At 43.7% G+C, this 9,670-nt stretch overlaps 1 pseudogene; it reads left to right on the top strand.

The window, feature by feature from the left end:
• Positions 1-1,229: 1,229 nt before the first annotated feature.
• LOC148501339 (5S ribosomal RNA) lies at positions 1,230-1,347 on the top strand (annotated as a pseudogene).
• Positions 1,348-9,670: the final 8,323 nt, after the last annotated feature.

Below are 9,670 nucleotides of genomic sequence, written 5' to 3'. Positions count from 1 at the left end.
GTGTGGTCAGGTTCTCAATTTAGTACATCCGTCTATCACAAACCTACAGATAGCAATACTTTATTGCATGCACAAAGCCATCACCCTACTTCACTCAAAAGGAGTCTTCCATATTCACAATTCCTAAGAGCACTCAGAATCACAAGTGATCCACAGCTTGCAGACAAAGAAATTGACAACATGATTGTAAAATTCATACAATGTGGATACAAACAGAAAGATCTTCATTTAGCTAAACAGAGAGCTATTGAACGGAATAAACAGACTTCTGTACTTAATGTTTCCACATCGAAAAATACGAACACCATGTTATTCATTAACCAACATAACATTGCCAGTAAATTCATCAATTCCACTTCAAAACGCCTTTGGCCCATCATCAATACTGATGACTCTATTAAACCATTGAGGAATTCCAGAATTATGCTTGGATATAAACGGGGTAGGAACCTGAAAGATTGGCTAGTCCATAATGATGTAAATTATGGTCCGCGCAAAAGTGAACAGCATTTTCTGGCTAAAAAACCCGGATGTTACCGATGCACAGGTTGTACCACTTGCAGTTTTTTAGAGACAGGTCCGGATGTCGCACATCCTCACTCAGGGAAACGCATACCAATAAATCATGTTTTAACATGTTCCTCCAAATACATTATATATATGATCCGATGTCCTTGCAGTCTGGTCTACATTGGAAAAACTACATGCACAGCCAAAACCAGAATGGCTCAACACAGATCTGCCATAAGACAGGCCCTTGAAGGTAAAGAAATCGACCAGCCGGTGGCCCGCCATTTTAAGAATTCAAGACATCCTTTATCGAGTTTGGTATACAAATTCATCGACCATATTCCACCCAACAAAAGGGGAGGTGACCGTGAAAAGAAACTTCTACAACGTGAGGTGTTTTGGATCCATAAGATGAACACTGTATCTCCTCATGGACTCAATGAACAATTATCTTTCTCATGTTTCTTTTGAAAATGAGACCACATTCATTATTTGTCAGAGTCTATTGACCCTGCAACTACTTACTGGGCATTTATTACCCATTATCCCATGTTCTTTCTTGATGGTCTTACAATCTGTTTTGGTTTTTTCCAATTCCTCATTCTTTTCTTTGTTTATTCATCTTCTTTTTATGGTTTGTTCTTTTCTCATTTCCCTATGATCTTAGATGGTAGGTTCAGAGTGATCAAGGACTTAATAATTTGGATTGTATACATTTTTGTTACAGTCATACTACACTGGATATGCCTTATACCGTCAGATCTTGGAAGCTAAGCAGTGTAGGCCAGATTAGTACTTGGATGGGAGACCTCCATGGAATACCTGGTGCTGTAACATACTGAGATCCTTAGTCGTCTCACATCTGTTCCATCCATTGTATATTTTCTGTCTCTTTACTCAGGTTGTTCTTTTTTCTGTCTTCTTCTCTTTATTCATATCGAATATAGATTCCTTTACTTTATTATTATTTTTGTTGGAGGGATTAATTATATATTCTCTTCACAGGTTGAATAGCTACCACTGGTGTGGTATGGACATTCATTCTTTTCATAAGACCTGATGGATTTTGACTCACTATTGATCCTTGACATGTCATATGGGGCATATTAGTAAAACCTTGACATTGGGAGATCCACAATGTATATTGTAAGCATTTTTAACATGGTGTTCATTCGATGAACTCATGTTTTCAGCGGTTACTTCTAACTCCTCTTTGTTTTTTGCATTTAGACTTATTGAGCCTTATGTTTTGCATATGCATAACCTACCTAGATTTACTTAGTCAGTAGATTACTTTCCACAGTACATGGATTTCAGATCTCTTTGTCATCCTTACCCGGTGTTTCCAGAGTTTATAGTTTTTTCAGTTTATGTATATGTAAAAATGTGTGCACAGGTTTATGGCCGCTTTATTGTGAGTACAATGTTCACTATTTCATATTTTTATTGTCACCACTATTGTTCATGAGCACCTATTGTCATGGTAACACCACTTTGTTTTTCACACATGATTATAGCCTGCCCAGGTACCCGCTTCAACATATCGGGGAGCATGCAGTTTGTTTATTTCATTGCATTTAATTGTGCTGTTTTTGTTCGCAGCGCTGTTTACATTGGTTTCCTTAGTTACCGTTCACTGCATGCACTATGTTCTCTGTTACCACCCCGGTCTGACACACAGTAAACGGACCTTACTGGTCAGTTGCGGGGCTGGTCACATGATCGGCCTGACGCCTGCACGTAGTGAGCTCCGTTGTTGTGGAGCATCACTATGGCAACAATGCGTCTGATGGCCGCATCATCAAGAGGAGGCGGGTCCGCTTTGATGACGTCATTTCATCCGGCGGGAGTCGCTGGGCAGGTTACACGTTTTGTCACTATGGGATGTATGCTGGTATATAGGTATGTACCTTTTCATTGTTCTATGGTTCTTGATAAAAGTTGTTTGACTGAAACGTTGAACTTGACCTTGGGAGTCTGGAGTCTTCTTTGCAAGTCCTGTGAGTGCCGCTGTTTATTGCATGCAGGGCTGTCTTAGCAGCAGTGCAGGCCCCTGGGCAAAGCAATGCACTGGGGCCCCTATCAAACAATCCTCTGCCGGGGATGGGATGCTATCAGTGGAGGCTGTGCCGAGGGAGGGGGGGTGTTGGCTATCGGCAGAAAAACAGAAATCATTTACAGGTAAAAAACACAAGTCAACGTCTGAACATGTACAGTACAACCAATTTCTTATGCAGTGCCCCCAGTAGTGGTCCCCCCTACACAGTGCCCCCACTAGTAGTCCCCCCTATGCAGTGCCACCAGTAGTAGTCCCCCCTATGCATTGCCCCCAGTAGTAATCCCCCTATGCCTGTGTCCGCTTTCACTGCGGTCTACCCTACACTTGGGACCCTGGGGACACTAGTGGGGGTGCAGCGGCAGCTATGGGCCCCTGCACCACAGCGGGCCCCGGTGCAATGCATCGGCTGCATTGCCCTGAGCCAGTACCCGCTGCTGCCTCCTCCCCATGCAGGACTATCAGCGGTGGCAGCTATGCGATGGGGGTAGGGGTGCTATCGGCCACGGGCCCTTGGAATCCAGGGGCCCTTGGGCAACTGCCCATTTAGCCTATAGGTAGAGATGGCCCTGATTGCATGTATACATTTTGGCCTGTTTAGACCATCAGATGGCACCCAGGCACCAGTATTTCATATAACCTGTGGAGTGCCGGCTTTATTTCAATATATATATATATATATATATATATAAACAGCCTAAATGGCCTAGCAGCTTACCCTGTACTGGCCTGTCCTAGTTAGCCAGTGTAGTGCAGACCACAGTGAGTGCAGTCAGCACTACACATTTACTCAGGACCGACGCTAGGCTTCCCTGAGCCCAGCGCCGTCCTGTGCTGTGCAGCTGTGCCCCCCCCGCTTACCCAATAGCGCCAGACGAAGGGTGGGAGGCGAGCCTTTTCAGTGCTCAGGCAGGGAGTATGGCTGCGCTCCGGGTGACGGCCCTACTAGCCCATGCCTAGAGCCGCCAGTGCGTTTACACACACTACGGCGGCGATGCGTGTGTTTCCACAGTCAATGAAAGTCAGACAGACTCTCATTGGCTGCTGCTGCACCCACTGCAAGAGCCACTCATGAGCTTCGCCTTCCGGCTCCTGCAGTGGGTACTGGGAGACGTCTCTCCCATAATGCAGAGTGCGCCAGCCCGGGAGGGCTGAGGTGCGGACTGCAGCGGGAGCCAGAGCGTGGATTCAGGTAAGTGTTTTTTAAATTTTTTTTCACTCGTCGTGTATCTTTGTCTGCACTACTGGGTGCACTGCATCGGGGGGGACCTTTCCTGGGGTGGACTACTACTGGGGGCACTGCATTGGGGGGGACCTCTACTGGAGGCTACTATTGGGGGCACTGCATCAGGGGGGACCAGTACTGCGGGCACTACTGGGGGGTACCTCTACTGGGTGGACTACTACTGGGGACACCCTGTAAGGGTCTTTCTACTGGAGGCACAAGGGGCACTGCACTGGGGAGACCAATACTGGGGGCACTGAATAGGGAGGATCACTACAGGGGGCACTGTATAAAGGGCACTGGATAGGGGGGATCACTACTGGGGACCTGTATAAGGGGGACCACTACTGGGGGCACTGCATAGGGGGGACCACTGCATGGGGCACTGCATAAGGGGGATCACTACTGGGAGCCTGCATAAGGGGGACCACTACTGGGGGTACTGTATAAGGGGCACTACTGGGGGCCTGCATTAGGGGGACCACTACTGGGGGGCACTGCATAGGGGGACTGTATAAGGGGCATTGCATTAAGGTGCATATGGAATGGAAAGGAATGTTCAGAGTGACGAGAATGGGGTGTGCGTCATGTTGACACACCCCATTTTTAAGTGACCACGCCCCTCGTGACCACGCTAATTTTTTGGTGCGCGCACATAGGGAGGGGGAGGCTCCATTTTTTAATTTTCCCTGGGCTCCAAATACCCTAGTTACGTCAGTGCATCCTGATTACCCCACCCCTTACAAACAGCCCTCCACCCACAGCAAAATGTGCTAATCAAATCTGTGCATAGTGAGGTCAGTATACCACTCTTTTCCTTTAATTTATAAAACATAGTGCAAGTTTAAAAACAACTTAAAGCAACTAATATTATTTACCTATGCAATGTAATTGCTGCTAAGCTATAAAAACATAGATCAGCTGCATCTGATGGGAGTAGGCAGTGATCAATTTACCTGTGGGATGAAAGATGGCAGTGTCATTTCACAGCTAACAAGAACTCTGGTATAACACCAATACTCGTTTTAAATGCTCAATACACTTTAGAACAAAACACTTTAGATACTAAACACCCTAACAACCTAAACGGCCTAGCAGTCTACTCTGAAATGAATGAGCCGCGGTGGCCAGCGGGGCATCTCACAACCTCCACAGGTCCCGCTGGTTGCTAGGAGGTCTGAATGCCAGCGTGAGTAGCTGCTTTGCATGCTGGTCCTGGTCATTGCTAGGAGACTGGGTCTCCAGTGTACGTGATCAGAGGCTGCACAGAATGTCTGTAGTTGATGTTTAATTGCTGAGATACTCATATTCTCTACCAACATAAGTTGTAAAGATGGACTGGGTGTTGTAAAAATGGTAGTTATATTTCTAGATATTTTAAGTGACATTATTATTTTAGGTTACTTTATTAGGGGTGATATCAATAATTAATCTGATGATTCAAATTGCCATTTATGTGGTCACAAAATACTTTTTTTCTCTTGTTGATGTTATAATACACTTGAACAATTGCATAAAACCTCTAGAACCACACTACAGAGGTCCTCTGCCTATAACAACTGCCCTTTTTCCATAGAAAGAGACCCTCTCACCGGTACTGAGATGCCGCCAGTTCTTAAACTCAGGGTAGTAGAGGTTTATACAATAAACAGGTGATCACAGGGTTAAAGCTGGATTAGTAGAATACAATATACAAGTACAAAGAGACTTTATAATGAAACGTTTTGTTACAATAACAACAGAAGCTGTTTAACAACAGGTAGCTTGATAATGGTAACTGCAAATAAATGACACTTCCCAGTATTAAGTAAGGTGATACTTAACAATTGGTGAGGCAAGGAGCAGGAGACCATAGATCAAACTGAATTAACAGACAAGGATTCAGGATACCAGCAGTACAGAGTATTCACCAGGTATTCAGATCAGCTAGTTTACACCAAGGCATGAAGCTATAACTGACAGCTGACAAAGAGGTGAAAGCCTTTAAAACACACACAAATCAATCACCAAACATCAATTAGAACCAACATACCAATGTGGCTATTATTTTTGCCATTAAGAACTGGCTGTACGTTCAAACAGGCTCATAGGATTATTGTAAAAGATTCAGAAAGAGTTGTGAACATTACACATTTATGGATGGCTTAAGCCCATTAACTTTAATATCTGTTGAACTATTATATCGCTACCTTTTGTGGAGCTAAATTAAGGGCCATTAAAACTGTAAGGCTCAGTATGTTGAACGTTCTCTTTATACTATGACCTCTTGAGAGTTTTCTTTTATCACGTTTATAATGTATATGTACTGTATACTTAGCATATTTAATGTCAGATTGGTATTAACAATTACATTTTACTATATATCTATTAGGCATTACAAGTGGTTTTTAATTTTTTATTAGCGCTACAGCGCAGGTTTATGTGTATCTTTTATCACTTTTTTCTTGCAGTGCCATACAGTATTAAGAAAATTACTTTGAAACTATATTTGACAGTTAGCATCCCAGCAATTAGGTAAGGGTTCTATGCTTAGTAATTAATATTTTAAGAAACACTAAAACTACAGTTGTGTCCACGTACACCAATCTTCAAATCGCACCAAAAAGCCTCATTTGGCACGCCATGAAACATGCGAAAAGTCGCATCATACATCTGTTTCACTCACTTTTTATTACTTAATTTGCGCACTAGTGGATTTGTGTGCTACAGCCATGCAAAAAAGACACAAATCTGAGAAAAAAGGCAAGAGGCCGGGGACCGATATGAATGAGCCATGACATGCATCATTGTGCAAATTTACACTGCCACAATTGCGAGAAAAGTGCAAATCCTAAGTACCCAGTACACTACAAATCTGCTGGTATGCAAATGTGGTGCTATAAAAGATGATATGTACGTAGAGCAAAGATGATGCAAAAGTACAAATTGGTTATCTATGTAAAAACTGCTAGGCGAGTGAGGACACATCTGTAATAAACAATTAATGTAAATAAATGTATTTTTAATGCGTTTAGATTTCAGTTTTGCTCACTGTGATGAGATGCATATAGTAATATGCCATGCAGCAGTGTCACCAATTCATATATGCAAGGCATCTGTGCCCCCATTTCATAATATGCCACACAGTAGTGCCCAAATAATATTTGCCTCAGAGCAGTGCCCTCAATTCATAATATGCCAAACATTTGTTCCCAAAATTCATAACATGCCACACATCAGTGCCCCAATTCATATGGCATACAAAAGTACCCCCGATGAATAGTAGTGCCTCGGAGCAGGGATGGGGAACTACAGGCCTGGGGCCGTATAAGGAATCATTTGGTCTGGCCCTCTGAGCTTTTTTCTGCTAGCCTCATCAGAATCTATGCAGCAGTGCCGCCTGGGGCGTCCTTAGGATGCTTCATATGGTCACACCGCTGCCCTTACAGCTCCCCACATGCTCAGGGCATTGCTGTAAACACCGGCGATTGTGGCCCCCCCATGTGACATCACAGGGAGGAAGCGTGGCCTGCACCGGGCCCATGAATAATGTTATATATATCAAAATGTCCCTCTGCAGAAAAAAAGGTTCCCCACCCCTGCCTTAGAGCAATGCCTCCAGATTATAATATGCCACACGTCTGCCACTGCTCTGGATCAATACATCTAATTTTAGAATGGGTGCACTTTTTTTTTCATTATTACCAACTATGGAAATTAATATAAGTTATGGCTTAAAATAGCAGCAAATGTAATATAGAGAAAGAAAATAGCCCAAATGATCTACCATTGCGCTACCGCATACATAATATTGAGATAGAAAAAGATAACAACAACATTCTACTATACCAATACAGTATAAATACATTCTTTATGTCTAAGGGGTCAATCCAATTACCTGTGATGTACTCGCAGGTGCGAGTCATTGCAACAACGGGCACACTTGACGACAGCCCAAATTCGCATAAAGTGCTCGCAGTCCCATAGGGCTCTGAGCAAAATTATGCAAATTTGGACTTGGAGCTGGCCGCAAAGGATGCAAGATGCAGTGCTGTTGCCGGCATTTTAACGCTGTTGCAGCAGCAACTCACACCCTTTTCATGTAATTGGATTGAGCCCAATGAGTCTTGAAAGCTCTTGAAGGTTCTACATACTGTACAATGCACAGATCACTGATGTTGAAGGAAAACATTAAGCTACTGATATAGGCATAGCATAGAGGAATAACACACAAATATCAAAGAGGACAATAAATAATAATATTAAGCTGTTGGTTCCATATCTTCAATAGACTGTTACTTGTATAGTGTGATATTGGGCCTAAGTCAGCGTTGTACGCTAATGTCACCACGGGTGCCATCCTGTACATAGCTGCCATCCTGTACATAGCTGCCATCCTGTATGTAGCTGCAGATGTGCAAAAAAAAATCTGAAAATGTCGCAGCCACCGGGTATTGCATCGAGACGCCCACTGATGGCATCGCAAATCCAAGCAACTGCATACAAATACGCATGTATGGTCACAGGTCCTTCCATTATTGGACACCTGAGCAACCATATGATTGTGCAGAATGGTCACGGGAACTGACCATAGACTCACTAAGGAAAACTTTGTTTGCATGATTTGCGTCCCATGCTGCGTATGTGTAGGCAGGTGCAAACAGCTACGGTGGCTCATGTGGACATCTCAGTACAAGTCCCAGCCACTATTGCATTACCATATCTTCACCTGTCCACAGCTATGAACATCGCAACAGCGCCGGCAACATGACCTGTGATGTCACGCCACTGCGTTGCTGACTGCTAGGTCACACCTGGCAAGGGGTGGATCTGAACAACCTGGCAGAGCCCAGCGCTGCAGGGAGATGTGCAGCGGTGGGTATGGGTCCCGGCTGCGGCCACACTGCACCAACTGGAGCAGTGAGTCAACGACCCATATTATGCCCCTCTGGATCTCGGCCCTCTGGATCTTAGGGCCCGGTACAGGTGTCCCCTTAGACCCCATTGTCGCCGGGCCTGCGTACATCCAGGGTCTATATGCCATACGGCACGTGATGCTCAGAGCAACTGATCTGCTTTCTTTACATTTTGCATCTTATTTGCATCACATACGCAATGACATACCAATCAGAGTGTAGAATATTTTAACTGCGCTGGAATTAGTTTTAAACACAAAGGCAGAACTTGGCATGAGAAAAAGACATACAAATGTGCACATCAGGTAGTTCAGTATAATCTATCAAAGTAGTTTTGTTGCTTTCAGTTGTTTTATTTATGTGAATAAGATGCACATTTTGAGCGAGAAAGACGCTCAGCGCGACTAAGTCGCCCAGGAACTGAGACGCCGAGAGGGGCTGTTTACTGCGACTGAAGTCACAGTGCACGAGGGCAAATCTGTATAACTCATGGATGTAAGGGACCATAAAATTGCCTTTTGTAATGATACATTTTAAGTTCATTCTTGGACAGGCATGTACATATGTAATTCATTTATATAATAAAAAATTACATCTAATTACATCTAATTTGTTCGAATTACATTGTTCCTTGCATCCCAACACGTCATCTTGTGCAGATTTGCATACTTACCGTTTGCGGCATTTCCCTGAAATAGGCACATAGGCACATAGTTTGCATCTTAAGGGGCCCATACCTCTGCGACCGATTGCCGCAATTCTGTTTTGCCGATGCCGGGAAAATTCAACGGGCCAAATGTAATACGGTGAGAGTGTAGAAAATGTGAGAGTTTAGCAGTAAATTCTCACTTTGGTCGAGTTTCATCTTCAAAATGGGAAAATATCTCGATTAGAATTTAAATCGTGAGAGTTTTTTTAGTCTAAAAACATGCAAGTTTGCATGTTCTCAGACTATTTCATTGGCCTAGTTTAAAAAGTGTGAGA

The sequence above is a fragment of the Taudactylus pleione genome, unplaced genomic scaffold (genome assembly GCF_031769625.1).
Source record: "Taudactylus pleione unplaced genomic scaffold, aTauple2 ptg000520l, whole genome shotgun sequence".
In the NCBI taxonomy this organism is placed as follows: domain Eukaryota; kingdom Metazoa; phylum Chordata; class Amphibia; order Anura; family Myobatrachidae; genus Taudactylus; species Taudactylus pleione.
Note: the sequence above shows the minus strand (reverse complement) of the source record. Positions and strands in the feature narration are given on the sequence as shown.